This window comes from Heterocephalus glaber, unplaced genomic scaffold (assembly GCF_053883595.1).
Source record: "Heterocephalus glaber isolate CG9 unplaced genomic scaffold, H.glaber_assembly_v1.0 deba00001497, whole genome shotgun sequence".
NCBI classification, from domain to species: domain Eukaryota; kingdom Metazoa; phylum Chordata; class Mammalia; order Rodentia; family Bathyergidae; genus Heterocephalus; species Heterocephalus glaber.
This window is the reverse complement of record NW_028258320.1, coordinates 35,608,568-35,628,823: the sequence shown is the minus strand read 5'-3', so window position 1 is coordinate 35,628,823 and position 20,256 is coordinate 35,608,568. Positions and strand designations below refer to the sequence as shown.

The window sequence follows — 20,256 nt, the reverse complement described above, 5'->3', positions numbered from 1 at the left end:
TTCTTAACTGGTAAGGGTGTTGACCCCAGGGGAATATTTGACATTATCTGAAGGAATTTTGTGTCACAGCTGAAGGGAGGCTAAATGCCAGGGATGTTGCTAACCATCCTATAAGCAAAGACAGTCCTCATAGCAATGAAAAATTTGCCCCAAAATGTGAGTGTGATAGCTTTTGTGGCAATTTAGGACTGGGATTCTGTCCACATCCTCCAGCCTAGTCTGGATCCTCTATCCCAAGTTCTATAACTGCAACTCTGGATTTATAGGAGATTTTCCCTTTGTTCTTCACCTAGATTAAATGCCACTGTTGGAAAATGCTGGGTGGTCTATTTCTGAGTATGTGTTTTGGTTAGTTCACAGCTGCCGTGGTGCACACAATGCTGGCTACTGTCTCCATTATGACATTGGTAGGCCAAAATCTGTGTTGAAGGAAACCACAACCATGAAGGCTACAACTTGAACTTTTTTTTCTTGCATTTTAGGCATGATGGTGTCAGAATTTGTGGCCATCTGGCAGACTGAAACTCAACTCCTACTTCCTTTTAGTCTTACTTTTTATCTCCTTTCTGTAGGATTTCCTGCATCGTTAAAAGTTTTCTTTCTTTTCCAGGGCACTGCAGTATCTACCCTCCCTCAGAACAGTTTATCTCCCAGTAACTTTTGATCCAGATTATCCTTCTGGTGGAAGCAGAATCTGGATTGAGTACTGCATTAATCCTTTTGGAAAGCCCATGGGCAGGAAGGGGCAGAGGACCCTGTATTTTTCCTGAAGGGTTTTTATCTTTTAACCCTGGATGCTGTAGTTTTCTTGGATCTTGGCATGAGCCCTGAGAAATGTATATTGAACTAGCTTCTCTCCATCTCCCTGCCTGAAGTGAGCTTGGAAAAAGTATCATAGGGTAGACATGGGTTGTAGGGTACTTAACCTGCATTCAAATTCTCACTATGAAGCTTACTGGATATATGAACATGGGAGAATTATCACTAATTTCTGACATGGTTTTCTTCTTTTGTAGAACATTAGTAGTAATGCCTATCTCAGGTTGTCAGTAGAGGCCATGTGCATGGGTGAGCATAGTTCCTAAGGCTGCATGTGAATTCAGGCTGTGTGTTGGCTCAGGCTTTCCTGCTTTCTGATTGTATGTTCTTGGATGAGTTCCCTAAATTCTCTCTGTCTCCATTTCCACATCTGTAAAATGTGTGGCAATATCACCAATCTCCTACAGTTGTTGGGGGGATTCATGAGGACCTATATTAATTCTTGGAAATAATCTTTGCCTTTACTCACTGGTTTGCCTTCCTTGTGCCCCTGAGGTTCTGAATGGAAGAGTCTGTGGGAAGTAGTGAGTGGTCGGATGGACAAGCCATGCCTAGTAAATCTGGCAGGGTAGGTTAGAGTGGAACCCAAGTAGAATGGTGCAGGTACTTCTCATGGAGACAGAAGTAGCTCCCTGACCATGATAGGAGGATATTAGATGAGAAAATGGGCCCGTGTCAGCCTTTTTATAGAAGCTGTGAAGCTTTGGGAAAGGACGGTGTCATGATGTGCTTAGACAGGGAATATAACTTTTGTGATGGTCTAGGAAGGGAAAAAAAAACCCTTAAATGCTCAGCTTTTAAAAACTGCTAAGTCATCCATGCAGGGTTCTAAATAACTTTTGAAGGACAGCCTTGTGTTTCTCCCTGGTCATTTTGTTTCCATTTTACAAGCTCTGAAGGCCCTCTCCCTGAATCCACTGTTGGTTCTGTTGCTCCTCTTCAGAGGACTTTCCTGTGGGCTACAGGCAGTTTGTGAGGCATCAGGAGAGCTGGAAGGACCCAGGAAGTTCTAACACTAGATAGCAAACCTTGCTGGTGACTGACAGTACAGGGAGCTAGTGGCCTGGCCAGTGCTTCACAGAGGTATCATTTTCTCTCCAGAGTTTCCTTGCTGCACTCTCTGAGACACACTAGAACTTTGCCTGAAAAATGCATGTCATGTGACTCCTTTTTCTGAAAGTACTCCTTTAAAATGTCTTACACAGGAATTATTTTCTTAGCATCTGCCACTGGGGATCTCGCCGTAAGGGAGCTCTTCTCAAGACACTCGGTGTGTCTGAGTTTCACACTATGTGGGTTACCAAAGGAAAGTCATCTTGAGTTGAGAATTAGGAATTGGGAGATTATTGTAGAAGCCATTTTCTCACATTATATAGCAAGGAAAAACTGCCTCTTTCATATCTTGATGTGGTTGTAGGTGGTTATAGTAAATTGATTTTGCCTTAGATATTAGTATTCAGTGTCACTAGTATATAACATGTAGATATATAATTTTTTAAAAATTTTATTTTATTGGTACATTTTAGGTATACAATATAATGACATTCATTATTGGAAATTTGCACCTTTACATAATCTCTCTTGGTTCTTATTTTCCCCCTTCCGCTGCCCTTCTTTCAACCCCTCCATCCCTCCCTATTTACAAAGATTTTGTTTCCATTTTTCCATTTTCTCATTTAATTCAATTCCCTTCTTTCCTTTCCCCTACCCCTCCCACTTACACTTCCCCTTTGCCCCTTTTCTTCCTATTTCACATTATCTGTTACACCTTTTAGTCCTTATTTACACTTTCAATTTCTCACACTAGAGAAACAATTAGGTATTTATACATGTGTGTCCTATTTATTTCACTTAAGAGCATTGCCTCAATGTGCATCCATTTACCTATAAATGTCTCTAATTTCTCATTTTTTATGGCTGAGTAGTATTCCATTTTATAAAAAAACAACATTTTCTTCATCCAGTCTCCAGTTAATGGGCATTTGGGCTGTTTCCAAGTTTTAGCTATTACAAATTGTGCTGCTATGAACATGGGTGCACATATGTCACTGTGGTATGATTCTTTTAATTCTTTGGGGAAGATCCCCAGCAGTGGAATAGCGGGGTCAAATGGGACTTCCAATCCTAGTACTTTGAGGTATCCCCATACTGATTTCCACAGTGGTTGCACCAGTCTACACTCCCACCAGCAGTGGAGCAGGGTTCCTCCTTCCCCACAGCCCTGCCAGCATTTGTTATTGCTTGATTTCATGATAGCAGCCATTCTTTCTGGGGTGAGGTGGAATCTCAGTGTTGTTTTCATCTGTATCTCTTGCATGACCAGTGATGTTGAGCATTTTTTCATATGTTTATTTGCTATTTCTACTTCTTTGTCTGAGAAATGTCTGTTCATTTCAGATGCCCATTTTTTGACTGGGTCTTTAAATTTGAGAGGTCTGATCTTTTTAAGTTCTTTATAGATTCAAGATAGTAGACCTTTGTCTGAGGAACACCAGGAGAAGACATTTTCCCACATTGTGGGTTGTCTCTTCACACTGCTGGTGGTTTCTCTTGCTGTGCAGAAGCTTTTTAGTAAGAAGAGATCCCACTTGTTGATTGTGCTAGTTCACAGGCAACTGAGGCTTTGTTCATAAAATGTTTTCCTACACCAATGTGTTCAAGGGTTCTACCTAACCTCTGTTCCAGGTGATTCAGCCTTTCTATTTTAATATTTAGATGCTTAATCCATTTTGATTTTAGTCTAGTGCATGGTGAGAGATATAGTTCTAGTTTTAATCTTGGCAAGTTGAAGCCCAATTTTTCCAGCACCATTTATTAAAGAGGCTATCTTTCCTCCAGTGAGGGTGTTTGGCTCCTTTATCGAAGATGAGATGGCTGAGTTGTTTCTATGGTTGTTTTGGCATTTTCTAATCTGTTCCACTGGTCCTCAGGTCTGTTTCTTTGCCAATACCATGCTGTTTTTATCACAGTAGCTTTGTAATATAGTTTCAAGTTGGGGATTGTGATACCCTCTGCCATGGCTCTGTTACCTAGAATTGCTTTTGCTATTCTGGGTCTCTTCTTGTTTCAAATGAATTTTTGAATTGTTTTCTCAAGGTCCATGAAGTATGCTGCTGGGATTTCAACTGGGATTGCATTAAATATATGTAGCAGTTTTGGAAGTATGGCCATTTTCACTATATTAATTCTTCCTACCTAGGAGCAGGGCATGTCTGTGGATTTTCTGATATCATCTTCAATCTCTGAGTGCTATAGTTTTTAGAGAAGAGGTCTTTGATTTGTTTTGTTAGGTTGACTCCTAGGTATTTCATTTTTTTTGGATGCTCTTGTGAAAGGAATTGTTTGCCCTATTTCTGTCACAGTGAGTCTATTGTTCGTGTGGAGGAAAGGTATTGATTTTTGTGTTGACCTTGTATCCAGCTACTCTAATGAATTTGGCTATTAAGTCTAGAAGACTTTTGGTGGAGTTCTTAGGGTCTTCTATATAGAGTATCATGTCATCTGCAAATAATGACAATTTACTTCTTCATTTCCTGTCTTTATTCCTTTCATTTCTTTCTCTTGTCTAATTGCTGTGGCTAATGTTTCCAAAACTATATTGAACAGAAGTGGTGATAGTGGACATCCTTGTCTTGTTCCTGATTTTAGTGTGAAGGATTTCAGTTTTTGACCATTTAGTATGATATTGGCTGTTGGTTTTTCATAGATGGCTCCTATCAGTTTGAGGTGGAGACCATCTATTCCAATTTTTGATAGGGTTTTTATCATAAATGCATGTTGGATTTTGTCAAATACTTTTTCTGGGTCTGTGGAGATAATCATATGATTTTTGTCCTTGGCTCTATTGATATAGTGTATTACATTAATTGATTTTCATATATTGAACCATCCCTGCATCCCTGGGATGAATCCCACTTGATCAGGGTGTGTGATCTTCTTGATGATCTTCTACATTCTGTTTGCCAGTATCTTATGAAGGATTTTTGCATCTATGTTCATTAGTGAGATTGGCCTATAGTTCTCTTTTTCAGTTGGGTCTTTCTCTGCTTTGGGGATCAAGGTGATGCTTGCTTCCAGGAATGATTTTGGGAGTTTGCTTCCCTTTCAATTTCATTGAAGAGTTTAAACAGTAGTGACAGTAGTTCCTCTCTAAATGTCTTATAGAATTCAGAAGTAAAGCCATCAGTACCTGAGCTTTTCTTGGTTGGTAAGTTTTTAATTACATTTTCAATTTCATTGGTTGATATTGGGTTGTTTGGAATTTTTTGGTCTTCTTTGTTCAACTTTTGTAATTCATATGTATCTAGGAATCTGTCCATTTCTTCTGTGTTGTCCATCTTATTGGCATATAGGTTCTGGAAGTAGGTATTAATGATCCTCTGGATTTCTGCTGGGTCTGTTGTCATTTCACTCTTTTCATTCCTAATTGCATGGAATTTGGCCTTTTCTTTCATTTTTCTGATAAGGTTGGCTAAGGGTTTGTCAATTTTGTTTATTCTTTCGAAGAAACAACTCTTGACCTCTTTAATTTTTTGTATTGTTCTCTTATTCTCCAATGAATTGATTTCTGGTCTGATCTTTATAATTCCTCCCTTGTATGAGCTTTGGGTTTGTCCTGCTCTTCTTTTTCTAGAAGTTTGAGGTTCAGCATCTGGTTGTTTAATTATGCTCGCTCTGTTTTCTTAATGTGTGTATTAACTGCTATGAGTTTCCCTCGTAAGACTGCTTTCATTGTGTCCTCTAGATTCTGATATGTTGTATTGTCATTGTGATTTAATTGAAGGAACTGTCTGATTTCTTCTTCAAATTTCCTCTGTGACCCATTGGTTATTCAGAAGTGTGTTGTTCGATTTCCATGTGTTTATGAAATTTTTGCGGTTTCTTTTGCTATTGATGTCCAGTTTCATCGCACTATGGTCTGATAATATACAGGGTATAAGTTCAGTTCCTTTGCACTTACTTAAACACATTCTATGAGTGAGTATGTGGTGTATTTTGGAGAATGACCCATGTGCAGCTGAAAAGAATGTGTATTCTGATTTTGTGGGATGGAACACTCTGTGAACACCTATTAAGTTCATTTGTTCAAGAGCTTGATTGAGTTCTCCTATTTCATTACTTAATTTTTGTTTAGTTCATCTATCTATTTGTGACAGTGGGGTATTGCGGTCCCCCACTACAACTGTATTAGTGCATATATGACTTTTCATGTCCATTAATATTTGTTTTATATAGTTGGGTGCACTAGTGTTTGGTGCATAGATATTTATGATTGTCATCTCTTGGATTGTTCCCTTTACAAGGATGTAGTGTCCTTCTTTGTCTCTCTTAATCAGTGTTGGTTTGAAATCCACTTGATCTGTAAAGGGGATAGCTACTCCTACTTTTTTTTGGGTTCCTGTCACATGGAGTATTGTTTTCTACCCTCTAACTTTCAATCTGTGAGTTTCTTTTTGAATTAAGTGTATTTCTTGTTTGCAGCATATTGTTGGATTTTGCTTCTTGACCCATTCTGCCAGTCTGTTTCTTTTGATTGGTGATTGGAGACCATTAACAATGATGGTTATAACTGAAACGTATTGACTTATCATTGTCATGACTTTTTCTTTTTGTTGGGTCCTCCCCCTTTACATTTAATTTCTCATCATGCCAGATGGGTTCATTCTGCTTTGCTTCCTGGGGTTGTGATCCTCAATGTCTGTTCCTAGGCTATTGTGTAAAATTCTTTGGAGTGCTGGTTTGGTATTCACGAAGTTCCTAAGGTGCTCTTTGTCATGAAAGTATCTTATTTCTCCATCAGTTTTGAAAGAGAGTTTTGCAGAGTACATCAATCTGGGTTAGAGGCTGTTTTCTTTTAGGGCTTGGAATATGTCACTCCAAGCTCTTCTTGCCTTGATGGTTTGTGCTGAGAAGTGTGCTGTGATTCTGATGGGCTTTCCTTTGCATGGGATTTGTTTCTTTTCTCTAACTGCTTGTAGAACTTTGTTCTTCTGTTGAGTTTCTGGAATCTTAACAATTATATACCTATGTGTAGATTTTTTTTGATCAAGGCTATTTGGAGTCCTATATGCCTCACTTATCTGTGTGTCAAGTTCTTTTCCTCTGCTTGGAAAGTTTTTTGCCATTACTTCTGTGAACAGTTTTTTATGTCATCTGCACTCTCTTCTGTTTCTTTGTTGACTGCAATCAGTCTTATGTTGTTCTTCTTTGCATCGTCTAGCAGCTGCTGGATTGATTTCTCATGGTCCCTTACAATTTTGAAGCAATTTTTCTTTTCCTGGTCATTAATTGCAATCTTATCTTCTATATCTGAAATTCTGTCCTCACATTGGCTCATTCTGGTGTGTTGACTTTCAATGGAGTTTTTAATCTCCTGGAAATCTGTTTTTTGGATTCCATTTTTTTCTGAAATTGGGATTTCATCATGTTCCACAGCTCCTCTATTTTTTTATCTGTGCCCTTTCTAGATGTATTAATCATGTCTTGCACTATGGGCACAATCTCTGCTATTATCTGAGAAATTATTTCTGATTTCATTTTTTCCAGATCCTCTTTTGTTCCTAGTTCAGGGCATCCAGGTGCTTGAGTATCAGAGTGTTCCATCTCCTTTCCCTTTGGGGTTGCTGTAGGTGATCTGAAAGTCTGGTTTTGAGACTTGTTTACATGTCTTCTCATTTCGATGGGGGGGATGCTGTTGGAGTCTGCATGGCTCAACTCCTCTGCACTGGGAACGGTGGAACAGTGGCCCAGAATCCCCTTGCTCTGGGCTGGCAGAGGTGGAACAGCAGCCTGGGGGCCCCTTCCTCTTGTCTAGGAGCATTAGAATGGCAGCCTCTTCCTCTAGGCTTGGAGAGGTGGAATGCAGGAGTGGGAGCCCATACCTCTGGGCTGGGAGCAATAGAATGGCCATAGATGTATAATTTTACTAAATAAAATGGAAAAAATGTTAGAATTTTTCTTAGTTTTTTTTATATGTTTTATATTTTTAGTTTCATTTAATTTTGTTGTGATAGGGATTAAAATCAGGGCTTTGGGATGCTAGGCAAACATTTTTTCACTGAACTACACCCACAGCCCCATATATAATATTTTATTACATAAGTGTTAAGAAAATTCTTGTAGGCACTCTTGGGAATCTAACTACAATTTTATTTTCCTCATCCTCTGAGAAAAAACATGTTCTTAGCTCCAAATGGTTGGCCTGAGGGACATGGCTTAGTAATATAGTAGAGATAGATGACCTATATTGAGATATTTTTAACCCAGAACTCTGTGTAGTGAAGTTATTAAGGAATTTATTTATATATTTATGTGACCACTATGTGCCATACCCTGGCTGGATACTGCTACTAACTAGACTGTCATTAGAATATTTTCTTTTCTCTGGAAACTGATAAAATGTCCTTTTTTGTCCACAGTGTACTAACATTTTCTGATAAAACACCTTGTTATGGATATAATTCCATTCCTTGTGCTAGTTTCACCATGAACCTTCTAAATAATAGAGCATGGCTCCTCTTCTGGGATTAAAAAAATTAATTAATATTTCTATTGGATATAAAATAGGGAATGTAAACATTATGTACTATAAATACTGTGTACTGCAAACATGTACTAATAAAAATTTAAGAATTTAAAAAAATATTCCCTCAATTCTTATAGTTCTGTTAGTAAGTGGAGCTCTTACTTAAGGTATATAGTCCTGTGAAGCAAAATTAACCTTTTAAAAATGAACACAGTGATTAGGAGCAGGAAAGAAGACTTCTAACCATTGCGCATTAGGAAGAAAGTGAAGCATGGGTAAAGTAGAGATGAATTTGTTACCTAGATTATGAGTGGCAAGAAAGGAATGTGGAAGGAAGATAGAGACAGTGACTAGGAAATCTATGGAGTGGTAACAAATGTTGTAACCAAAAAATACTATACCCTTGGGAGCTGAGCCCAGTGCTAAGGATTTGCTTAAACAGGGTTTTGGGAATGCACAGAAATCATAATTCCAAACCTATTTACTCTTCTCTCTGTGAGCCTTGTCAAAGATGCAAAGTAGTTTTGGTGTTGATCCAACATGAAGATGAAGAGATTTTAGCCAAGAAAGTAGCTCTTGGCTTGATTCTGTAACCTGATTCTTCTTCCTAAGCACTAAGGAAAGTTGAAATATTTCCTGTTACAGACTAAATGTTGGGGCCCCTCAGATTTTATATATTGAAGCTGGATCTCTGTACACGTCCTATGTGACTGTATTTGGAGACAGGCCCTTTAAGGAAATAATTAAGGTTGCCTATGGATGATTACTGAAAATACAACAACCTGCTCTTGTAAGCTGGGACGAAGTGACTCTTATAAGGCACTGCAGTAGTCCCTTTATTCTTCTACCAAAAGACCTGATGTTGGTTAGCTGCAAGTCTAACATGAAGTTTCTGGACTTTGAGAAACCAAGTAGAGTTGAAGGCAGGGACCCTGAACCTCAAACAGAAGACATAAATGGGAGTCTATCACTGAATTTAGGAACTTCTCAGTCTTATCTCCCAGTACACAGCTATCTCCAGTACAATGGTAGCCAATTCTATTTTCTCCTAATAGAATATTGGAAGTATATTTTTGATTAAGTTGACCAGCTCAAGGGGAACAGAAAAGCCAAAAAATTTTGATTTGGTATTTTGCAAAGAAATGTTCTAAGTAGATTACTTTGTGGCAAGGGGTATAGTAAATATGATTTGTTATGGCTTATATCTTGATGTTCCCCCAAAGTCTTATGTGCTCATAGGTGGGGCTTTTCAGTGGTGGCTGGATCTAGGGTGTGTGATGATGGGATTAAGGGTGTGTGATTACTAAATGGGTTTAGCATAGTTCTAGGTGTGGATAATGGAAGCCCCACCTGGGTGTCACCAATTAATAGACTTACAGCCTGGGTGGAATATAAGGGGAAAAGAAGGATGGCAGGCTTACTGCTTCTGCTTACTGCCTCCTGCCTGCTCTGTTTCTCCTCTGCGATGCCCCCCAGCCATGTCACCCTACCTTGGTGCTAGCCAATTACATACTGAAACCTCTACAAGCTGTGAGATGAAATAAACCTTTCCTCCTTTAACTTGTGGGTGTCAGATATTTTGTCTCAGCAAAGAGAAAAATAATTAAGACATGGCTCATCTATGTACATAGAGATTTTAACCAGCATTTCATTTTGGCTGGAGATTATATGGGTTTTTTTAAGGAGTTAATAGATTTGAAAATATCAAAAATATAAAAATATATCTGTATGTATTTAGTATATCAAGTAATATATATGCACTTTTTCATATTATACTGTTACTTTTATTGACATACAATTGATATAAAAGTTTCATTTGTCATCCTATATTTTCATAAATATGGTTCATCTTAAATTCTACAGAATTTTAAATGACCCAAACTTAAACTTAACAGTCAGGGTTAACAAAATATTTGAGTAAAGCATATCACATGAAAGAGAAACATACATACTTTCAGGATAGAAAATAACTTCCTGTATGAGGCAGAAATTATTCAGGGAAAGGAATTTTTAAAAATAGTCATTTATCATAAATACTTCACAGAGATAAGAGAATATATTACATCAATGAAACAAGAAGATAATGCTAAAAGCAAGGAAAAATTTGCAGAGGGCAAACATTTTTGGAAATGAAATGAATAACAATGAAAAACTCAGAAATCAGAATTCTAGAATATTGAACCAATAACAAAGAATTGTGAAGTCAGAAATTAGGGAGGTAAGAGAATCCACCTAGGATATTCCACAGAAAGAGAAAAGATCTATGGGAGGGTATCATTAAAAATTATTCAACAAAATCTTCTCAGAATCAGTTTCTAGACTGTAAAGATCCATTAAAAAATTAGATTAACTGATTAAGGCACTTGATAATGAAATTTTAGAATACTGTGCAGGCCTCAGGGGATTTCTGTTCAAAGTGTTAAGGAACTGAATAGCTTTCTACAGTATTTCTTTGTGATTAAAAAGTTGAGTTGTGACTTCAAAATTCTAAGGAAAAATGATACCCCAATGCAGAATTCTGGACCCAGCAGTCCTCAGTGGTTCTGATGATAGACCAGGGATATTTCAGATAGTCAGGGTCTCAAAACTTTTACCTTTTCTCCACCTTTTTTCCCCCTGAAAGGTAATATGTCATGTGCTTGTGCCCCAGAAGAGGAAGACATCAAGAAGTGGGTTTCAGACAAGCCAGCACAAGAGGTGACAAAAATTCCTTGGTTGATTATGTGACTAAAGTTGAAGATTAGGCTTCCAGAGCTCCTGATTCTGCCTGAAGTAGGGCCTGCATTTTGGAGATTGGCAGAGACTTCATGCAGATGAACTTGATAGAATACCTAGTACAGTATATATGAACACACTGAGTAGAGATTTACGTATGTGGGGAAGAGTCTGGGGTAAGTACATAGAGCTAATTATTTAAGAATTGCATAATAGCTGCATCTGATGCTCCTCAGACAAGGACAATTATGTAACATCCCAATTAGTACTGCTTGTCAATTTGACTGTATGAAGAAAGTTCTGGAGAGGCGATTGGATTGTGAGATGATTTGATTGTGAGAGCACGAACATTATTAATGGGTTAGCCCATTAGTTCATAACTGAGTAGACTATTAGGAGGGGGGACCTACATGAAGTAAGTGGGTCATGAGGATGTGACCTTGGAAACTATATCTGGCCCCTGCCCCCTTGCTCTCTGGGTCTTCATAACCCACTGTGTTTCCTGGGCACCATGAGCCACCAATGTAACATGATGGCTCTGCCTTGGAGCCAGCTGACCATGAACTGAAACTGCTGAAAATGTGAGGCAAAATAAAACTCTCCTTCTTTAAATTGAGGGTGTCAGGTATTCTTTCACAGCAATGGAAAGCTGACAAATACATGCATACATTGTGGAATAACTACACGAAGCTAGGTAACATGCATAACCTTACATAGTTATTATTGTGGGGAGAAGTCTTTATGTATACTCTCTTAGCATTTTTAAAGAATACAATGTATTATTCACTTTAATCACAATCTTATACATTTCTTGAACTTATATTATAACTGAAATTTCATGTCCTTTAACCCACACCTCCTACCCCTCCTGTAAATATCTACAATTTATCTGTGAATATAAAATATAACATAAAATAATTTGACAAGAAAATAAGTTAAAATAATGATAAATGTAAAGATGAAAATTATGGGAAAGCACAAAAATACAAGAATAATGTCTAATACCATATTTTTAAAACAGACAATTATTCATAATATACTACAAATATCAGTGATGAAGAAAAGCTATATAGTCATAAAAATGTTAGCATTAAAGTAACTATCTGACCAAAATTAATATTACGCAGTATTGAGAGGAAGAGTTAGATAGGTGAGAGAGAATGTGTCCGTATGCGTGTGTAGGGAGGTGGCAGGAAGAAAAAAGAGGCCGAACTATTTTTTCATAGTAGGAAATGGGTAGATAAATGTTAAGCTGAAAACAAAAAAGTTAGGTACATGGAAGAAAACAAAATCACCAAAGAAAATTTTCGAAGTGCTTATTTCTAGAGTATAGAGCTTTGTCCAGAGTGAGAAAAGGCTATTGTAATGAGCCATGTGGAATGATTTCACTCTTGTTTAAATCATCTTCATGTATAATTTTGTTAAAAATTAAAAAAATAAAATATATCATGATATACAAAGACATAACTTACAAAATAATGATAATTGCATAAATACAATAAGAAACTGGGAGGAAGCAGAAGGCCTTTAGAACATTTTTTTTTGCTGTTTCTGAATAAAGCTGAACTTTACGGAAAAAAACATATTGTGTGTTTTTAATTAAAATTTATTCAATGGTAATTTATGGGTAAATTTGAGAAACATTTTGGTGTGAATAAAGATGACGTGAGAGAATATGTACTATGTGACAACACTTATATAAAATATCCACTTACAAAATACAACTTACTGATTATGAGTGAATGCAACACAATTGTAAAATGTCTATCAGAATTATCTCCCACCCCATATACGTGATATTATATGTTGAGATATGAAGGTAATAGGTGTAAGTAGTGAGAGGTTAGCCATCAAAATCCTTGGGATTCAGAGACAAAAAGAGAAAGAGAGCTGAGTCAAAAATTGCAAAATATTAAGATCTACCAAATTGAGTAGTAACCACATGTTGTATTATTTCACATAATCATCTGCATTTGAATGTTTCAATTCAAATTTTTAAAAAATGAATGAATGCGGGTGCCATGCTAAATCTGGAGAGTAGGGCAAAATAGACATTTTAAATGTATTTTCTTGTTAATATAGAAAGAAAATCTAAATTGGTTACTGATCTGACAGCATGTAATTATTAAGTCAGTCAGTTTTATTGAAAAATGTTACCCAGTTTTTTCTTCTTATTGTTTCTGTAAAGATACGCCCCCAAACATTAAATAAACTATGGATAGGCATATACAAGATGTAGTGCTGTCTGATATTTAACTGAAAGACAAATTAAAGCAAAACTAAGGAGTAGATAATTTGGTATAACAGCCAATCCAAATCCAATAAATATTTACTAATTTGCTACATCATAGGAGATATGACAGAAAAATAGTAATGAAAAGTCAGTTTCTTGTCCTCCCCAGATGATGTCCACTCTGGGAAATAATACAGTAGAAAATAATAGTTAGGTTAGGACACTGGAATAAGATTACTGTGTTGAGTTCTGAGTCTACCAAAGTTAAGTATATATTGAATTTGGGCAAGTTATTAAACATCTCTGAGCCTCAGTTTTCTCATAATAAAATGACAACAATTATACTTGTAGCAATCAGCTTTCCTGTCACAGAGACACAATACCCAACACCTAAAACTTAAAAAGAGGACAGGTTTAATTTGACTCATGGCTTTAGAGGATTCAGTCTGTGGCCAGCAGGCTTTAAGGTAGAAACATCATTGTGGAAAGGCGTGGTACAGCAGAGATGGTTAGTTTATGGTGGCTGGGAAGCAAGAAGGAGAACAATGCTAGAGAGGAGGAGCCAGGGAGCAGGTACAATATCCAAGGTCATGCCTCTATGACCCACCCATATATACCCAGAAACATGCTCCACCAATCCCTTGGGCAGCTCCCAAGCCAATTAAGTTGACACAATGAAGCTTAACCATGACAATACTATACCCCTCACAGGACTCTTGCAATTAAATTAGCTAATCCAAATTAAAACATGCCTATAATACTGTGCTTGGCATTGTAGTAAATTCTTAATAAATGTCAGTGTGACTCAAAATTGTGAAGAGATTAAATTACAGTTGAAGAGAACACATCATTGAAGACAGGATGCTTCAGCTAGAGAAACAGATGTACACAGCTTTACAAGACTGAGGTTTTTTTTTTTTTTCTGGATTGAGAAATTCTAAGAAACACCCTGATGACATTTCAGCTTGTAGTTATAAGTTAACCCAGCTTCGTGGACATTTTCTTAAGAAACTGGCACCTTTTCTAGAAGAGGTGAAATCTCTGCCATCTGTGGTTGGGTTCAGTCAGTTCTTTGCTTTTCTTCAGCAGCAGAAGAGATAAAGTCCCACTATGGGGCCAGCCATCAAGTGAGCTTGAATCCACAGGTAAAGGTCTAGCTACCTTTGAAGAAACTATAGATGGAAACCAAAAAATAGGAAAAAAAAAAAGGTTTAAATTTAGGGCTGGGGATTTAGCTCAGTGGCACTGGACCTGCCTTGCAAGTGCAAGGTCCTGAGTTTGATACCTGGTACTGGAAAAAAAAAAGGATTTAAGTTTTAGTTTTAATATGTCACTGAAATGTTAGTGGGAGACCAAACATTAATGTTGTAGGCATTAGGGAGCTAAATTTCATAATGTCTGGATAATCAATCATTCACCAAGTGTTTATCGAGTACCTACCTCATACTTCACAATGAGCACAGGTGTAACTACCTTAACTTTTCAGAAAGCTGACAGAAGCCAAGGAGATAGAAAATAAAATAAAACACGAGCAAATAAATAAATAAATATAATAACATGTTTTGAAAGGAATAAACAGAGTACCAGGTTGATGACAGCATGGTGAGGTGATGGACTACATTACACCAGAAAGTCTTGGGAGAGCTTGCATTAGATCTGAGATTGTAGTGATGAAAAGAAAACAGCCATGAAGATATCTGAGAGAAAAGTTCCAGGGATAAGAAAAAGCAAGTTGAAAGGCTCTGGGGCGGGAGCAAGTTTGGTGTGTGAGGGGCCCTCGGGGCTGGAGTATAGTGGGCTAGTGGAAAGGCAGAGGGAAAAAGGTGAGAGGTGTGAGTCACATCCTATGAGGCTCTGTGGGGAACCTTGGGTTATTCTAGGTCAACAATCAACCTTAGGAGAATTTTATAGTGGAGTATGATGGTTTGAAAAGGTTACTTTTTCCATCTCAAGAAATTTAAAATATAAGAGCAAATTGAAGCCAAAGGAAGTAGCCAACCACCTCACCGGGCTCAGTCATCGACACGGTTCTCTGTTCCTTTCAAAACATATGCATTATCTGCATTTATTTCCTTGTATTTATTTCCTTCTATTTTTGATTTTTTGTATCTCTACCTCTATCAGCTTTTTGAAAAGTAAGAAGTTTGCCCTTTCACTGTTGGCTCAGATTAGAAATTAATGAAATATAAAATAGTAAAAATAATAGAAAAAAAATGAAGCCAAAATTCATTCTTTGATAAAATAAATAAAATGATGAACGTCTAACCAGATATAAGAAAGAAAGTAAAAGAAGAAGACGCAATTAGATTAACAATGTTGGGAATGATGAAACGTCACACACAAGTATAAAAAAAAATAAAGGATCTTTTGAATAATTTTATGCCAACACATTTTACAACTTACATGAAATTGACAAATTTTTAAAAAGGCATACTCCTAAAACTTATTCAAGAAGAAACAGGATTTCTGACCAGCAGTATGTCTATTAGAGAAACTAAGTTTGGAACTCTCCCAACCCATTGTAGGTCCAGAGGGCCGTAGGGCTTTAGTGGTGAATTCTGGCAAACATTCCAGGAAGAATGCCATTTCTTGACAACTCTTCCAGAAGACTGAAAATGGAAGGATACTTTCCAACTCAATTCATGAGGTTTGCATTGTCTGGTACAAAACAAGAAGGAAAACACTACAGTACAATATCCTTGATGAATATAAATGTAAAAGAAGTTTAACTACTGGAAACTAATATAATATAAAAAGGAAAATTCATCATAAGTTTTATCTCATAAATATAAGGTTGGTTTAGCAAGAAAAGTAAATTGATGTAATTTGCCAAATTAACAAACTAAAAATAGCATGTAACCCAAAAACCTTACGTGATCATCTCAATGAGAAAAAAAAAGGCATTGGACAAAAAGCAATATCTATTTCTTTCTTTCTTTTTTTTTTTTTTTTGGTACCAGGGATTGAACTCGGGTCTTTGCGCTTGCACAGCAGGCGGCGAAACCACTGAGCTAAATCCCCGGCCCAAGCAATATCTATTTCTAATAAAATGTTCTCAGCAGGAATAGAAAAGAACTTCCTTAACCTGATGAAGGGCTGTTACAAAAGCCCCACAGCTAACATTATATTTAATGGTAAAAGGTTTGAATATTTTTTCTTGTAAGATCAGAGGCAAAATGAGAATACCTTTCTCTCTTTTTCTATTTGGCATCCTACAGCAGGTTCTAGCCAGTTAAACAGGTGAGGAAAAAATAAAAGATAGATTAAAAATAAGGTTGTCCTTTTTATTTTCAGACAGTTACCATGTATGTAGGAAATCTGATGCAGATAAAATAAAATGTGTTCCTGTGCTGCTGATAATATTGTTATCATTCTCTAAAGACTGATCTATAGTTTCAATATAGTACCAGTTAAAATCCCAGTGGACATATTTGTAGAAATTGACAAACTAATTCTAAAATTCATACGGAAATGCAAAGGACCTCAAAACCTCAAAGTAGCAAAAAAGAAGTGTAAGAAGAGACAAATTTGGAGGACTGACCCTATTTTGGAATTACTATAAAGCTACAAAAGCAAAGCAGTGTGGTGTTGGCACAAATGTAGAATAATGAAACAAAATAGAATCCACAAACACACACACACACACACACTCACAAACAAATAATTTTGACAAAAGCACAAAGGCAATTTAGTGGAAAAAGACATCCTTTTCAACACATACTGGTGTAACAATTAGATATTCTTCTGTGCAAACCTTTTCCATTCCTCACATAATGTATAAAAACTCCAATGACCATGCATTTAAATGTAAAAACCAGAACTATAAAGCTTTTAGAAGAATATATAAGATATATATAAAGATAATCTTTAGATTAGAGAAGGCAGATTTTTTAGCTATGAGGTGAAAAGCACAGTTCATAAGAGATAATTGATAAATTGAATTTTATCCGTTTTAAAACCCTGTGTTTAAAAGAAAAGAAAAGGTAAGAAGTAAACTGGAGAATATGTTTGCAAATAACATCTCTGATAAAGGATATACAGAACATAAAATAGAACCTCAAATTTCAAACGTGAGGAAGACATTCAATATACATTGGCAAAAGTTTAAAAAGATATATCACTAAAGAGGATCAGAAGGCAAGTAAGTGAACATATGTCAGTGATGTCACTCAATAGGAAAGCACAAATTAAAACCAGAATGTGATATCACCGTCTACCTATTAGAATGTATATTGTTGAAAGAACGATCATAACAAGAGTGAGGGAACTGAAACTCTCACAAATTGATGGTGGAAATATAAAATGGTAAACCACTAGGTAAAACATTTCGACAGTTTTTAAATCCTAAACTTGTGTCCACTATATGATTCAACCATTCTGCACCTAGCTGTTTACTCAAAAAAGAAAACAATACAAAACCAAATATGCACATGAAGATTTGCATATTAATATTCATATCATCTTTACTTGTAACAAAAAGTGGAAAACCTCAAATGTCATCAACAGATGGATAGATAAACAAACTGTGGTATGTCCACATAGTGGAGTATTACTCAGTCATAAAAAGCGGTAAACTGTTGATATTACAATGTGAATAAACTATGCTGGAAAAAGTATCCAAACACAAAAGAGACTATACTGTATGATTCCACTAATTTAAATTTCAAGAAAACACAATCTAATCTATATTGAGAGTCAAATCAGTGGTTGTCTGGAGTTTAGAGAGATTACCAAGAATCATTAAGGAATTTTTGTGGGAATGATATGGTGATATCTTTATTGTCTTGATTATGGCGAAGCCTTCATGGGTGTGTTTATATATCAAAACCTATAAACTATCTATTTTATATATTGTGTATTTTAAATAGGTGCAGTCTATCACATCTAAGTTATATCTAAGTAGAGCTGATAAAAATAGAAATAAAACATTCTGAGGTCAAGATGGAGTATGATGCATGGAGGAGAGGATGGGACTGAAAGCCAGGAGACCAACTCCAGGATTCAGAAAAGAGATAAAATTGCTTTGACTTGGATGGTGGCAGGGCAAATGGAAAGTGGATGGCCACAGTAGCAATATGTGAAACTGACTTATCTCCAGTGTGGACACTAACTGTTTTTGAAAAGTATCCGTAAAAGGGGAAAGTTTTTGTCATCTCTGTGTTCAATTTACAAGTATACTTCAATTTTAAGGACAAGTGCAGAGAAATGAGGCAATATGATGCCTCAGGGAATCACGCATATTCCAGTTCTTATAAAGTATGGAGTTGATGCAGGAGAGAACTGGGGAGATTTGCAAATGTGTAATTGAGCCCCATTGTGAAGAATTTGCACGTCACTGAAGGATTTATGTTTTTATGCAATAGAGAAGTGATAAAACACTATTAATAAGTTAGAGAACTTACTCTGTTGACTTTTGGATAAGAATAATTTTAGCTATTTATAGGATGGCCTGAAGTTTGGGAGATGTGCTATGCAGACTGGCAGGGTAGGGAGAGTTAATGAAGTCTTCACTGGGAATGGCTGAAGTAGAGATGAAAAGATGACTGGTGCAAAAGGGATCCTGTCCAGTAACTTTAACGAATAAAAAAGGATCCTGTTGTGTTTTGGGCTGACACCAAATGATGAGGATGACTGTTTAAAATTAAGCAATGACAGGATGCAGAATGTTTATAACACTAGCTGAAATCTCATAATTGTATGTATTCCTAAGTACAGGACTATGCACTAATTTTCCAAATTTGTTTGATTTCTCTGTATACTTTTTAAAGAGATGCTTTCAAAGTTCTTTAGACATTGCAAGAAAAAACTGAGTTCAGAGAGGTTATACTTTTTACTCAAGGATATAGAAAGCTGTAGAGCCAAGAGCAAAGTCCAATTTATTTTCTTCTGATCTGAAGGTCAATATTAGGGCTCGCTAGAGTAACAGATTTAATATAATTATATATACATATATATATATATATGTAGGTACCCCCCCCCACACACAGAGTACACATACACAATGGCAGGGTCAGGCAGATGCGAAAGGTCAGGCTGCTTGTGCTTTTGAGAGCCGAATGATGCAGTCAAAAGTGGAAGACCTGGAGCTCACTGCAGAGTTCAGTTGGTAGCCAAAGGGTCTGTGTTGGAAGGCTGCAGTCTGAGCTGAGAAGCTAAAGAGTCTGCTGCCCTGCAAGTGATGGCAAAAACTAGACCTCCTCCGAAGTAACCAAAGTGAGACTGTCTTCCTCTGTCCCCTTTTTATTCCATTTAGGCTACAAGCTTGTTGGCTGGTACCATTCACCCAAGGTGGTCTTCTGCCTTCAGTAAATCTATTCAGCCACACCCAGAACTATGCTCATCCAATTGGGCATTTCTTACTCAAATTGACACAACAGTTAACTATCACAAGGTCTTTCTCATAAAGCCACACTCCGTCTCTGGGGTTTCATTTTCTCTAGCCGTGCTGCTGTGGATTACCTACAGAGCCTTAATACATTGTTGCCATTTTGTCTCGTAAGCACTGTTTTATAGATGGAATGTGAGACAGGAAACAGATTGAGTACAATAGTGCGTGTGTTCTATGTGTAGAACTAGGGAGGCCTTTTTACATCTAGTAATTGATCTTATTTACCGTCACTGGGTAGAGGGTGTCAAGCAGTAGAGGTCCCAGGTCATCCTTGTATCACAAGGGTAAACACATTTGACACTTTTAAATCCTTTACTGGTTTCCTAGGAAACAATGCCTTAGTACTGTCTAACGAAACTTTACCATAGATACTAGTTATACAATTTCTCAGCAGTAAAAAGCTTCTGGGCTTTAAAACAGAAATAAAAAATGTAGGTTGCTGGAATAATATTTACTGAAAAAAACCTCAACCTCAAAATAGATCTTTTCACTGAATATAAGGATTATATATAATAAAGATCTTACCAGATGTCATCATCCTCAAGCTTTTCTGGGGCTGGATTTCCTTCTTTGCTT

At 36.7% G+C, this 20,256-nt stretch overlaps 1 protein-coding gene across 3 annotated transcripts in view; it reads left to right on the top strand.

Annotated features, from left to right (window-relative positions):
- Nucleotides 1-20,256, top strand: part of Prkg1 (protein kinase cGMP-dependent 1) — a 1,307,364-nt gene that overhangs the window by 133,130 nt on the left and 1,153,978 nt on the right. The window contains exon 1 of one of the 3 annotated variants that reach the window (XM_087185544.1): nucleotides 10,968-11,041. The exons of the other annotated variants lie outside the window; for them this stretch is intronic. The gene's annotated coding sequence lies outside the window, so the exon portion shown is untranslated. Of the gene's footprint in view, nucleotides 1-10,967; nucleotides 11,042-20,256 lie in introns of those variants that run through there. 3 annotated transcript variants of the gene reach the window in all.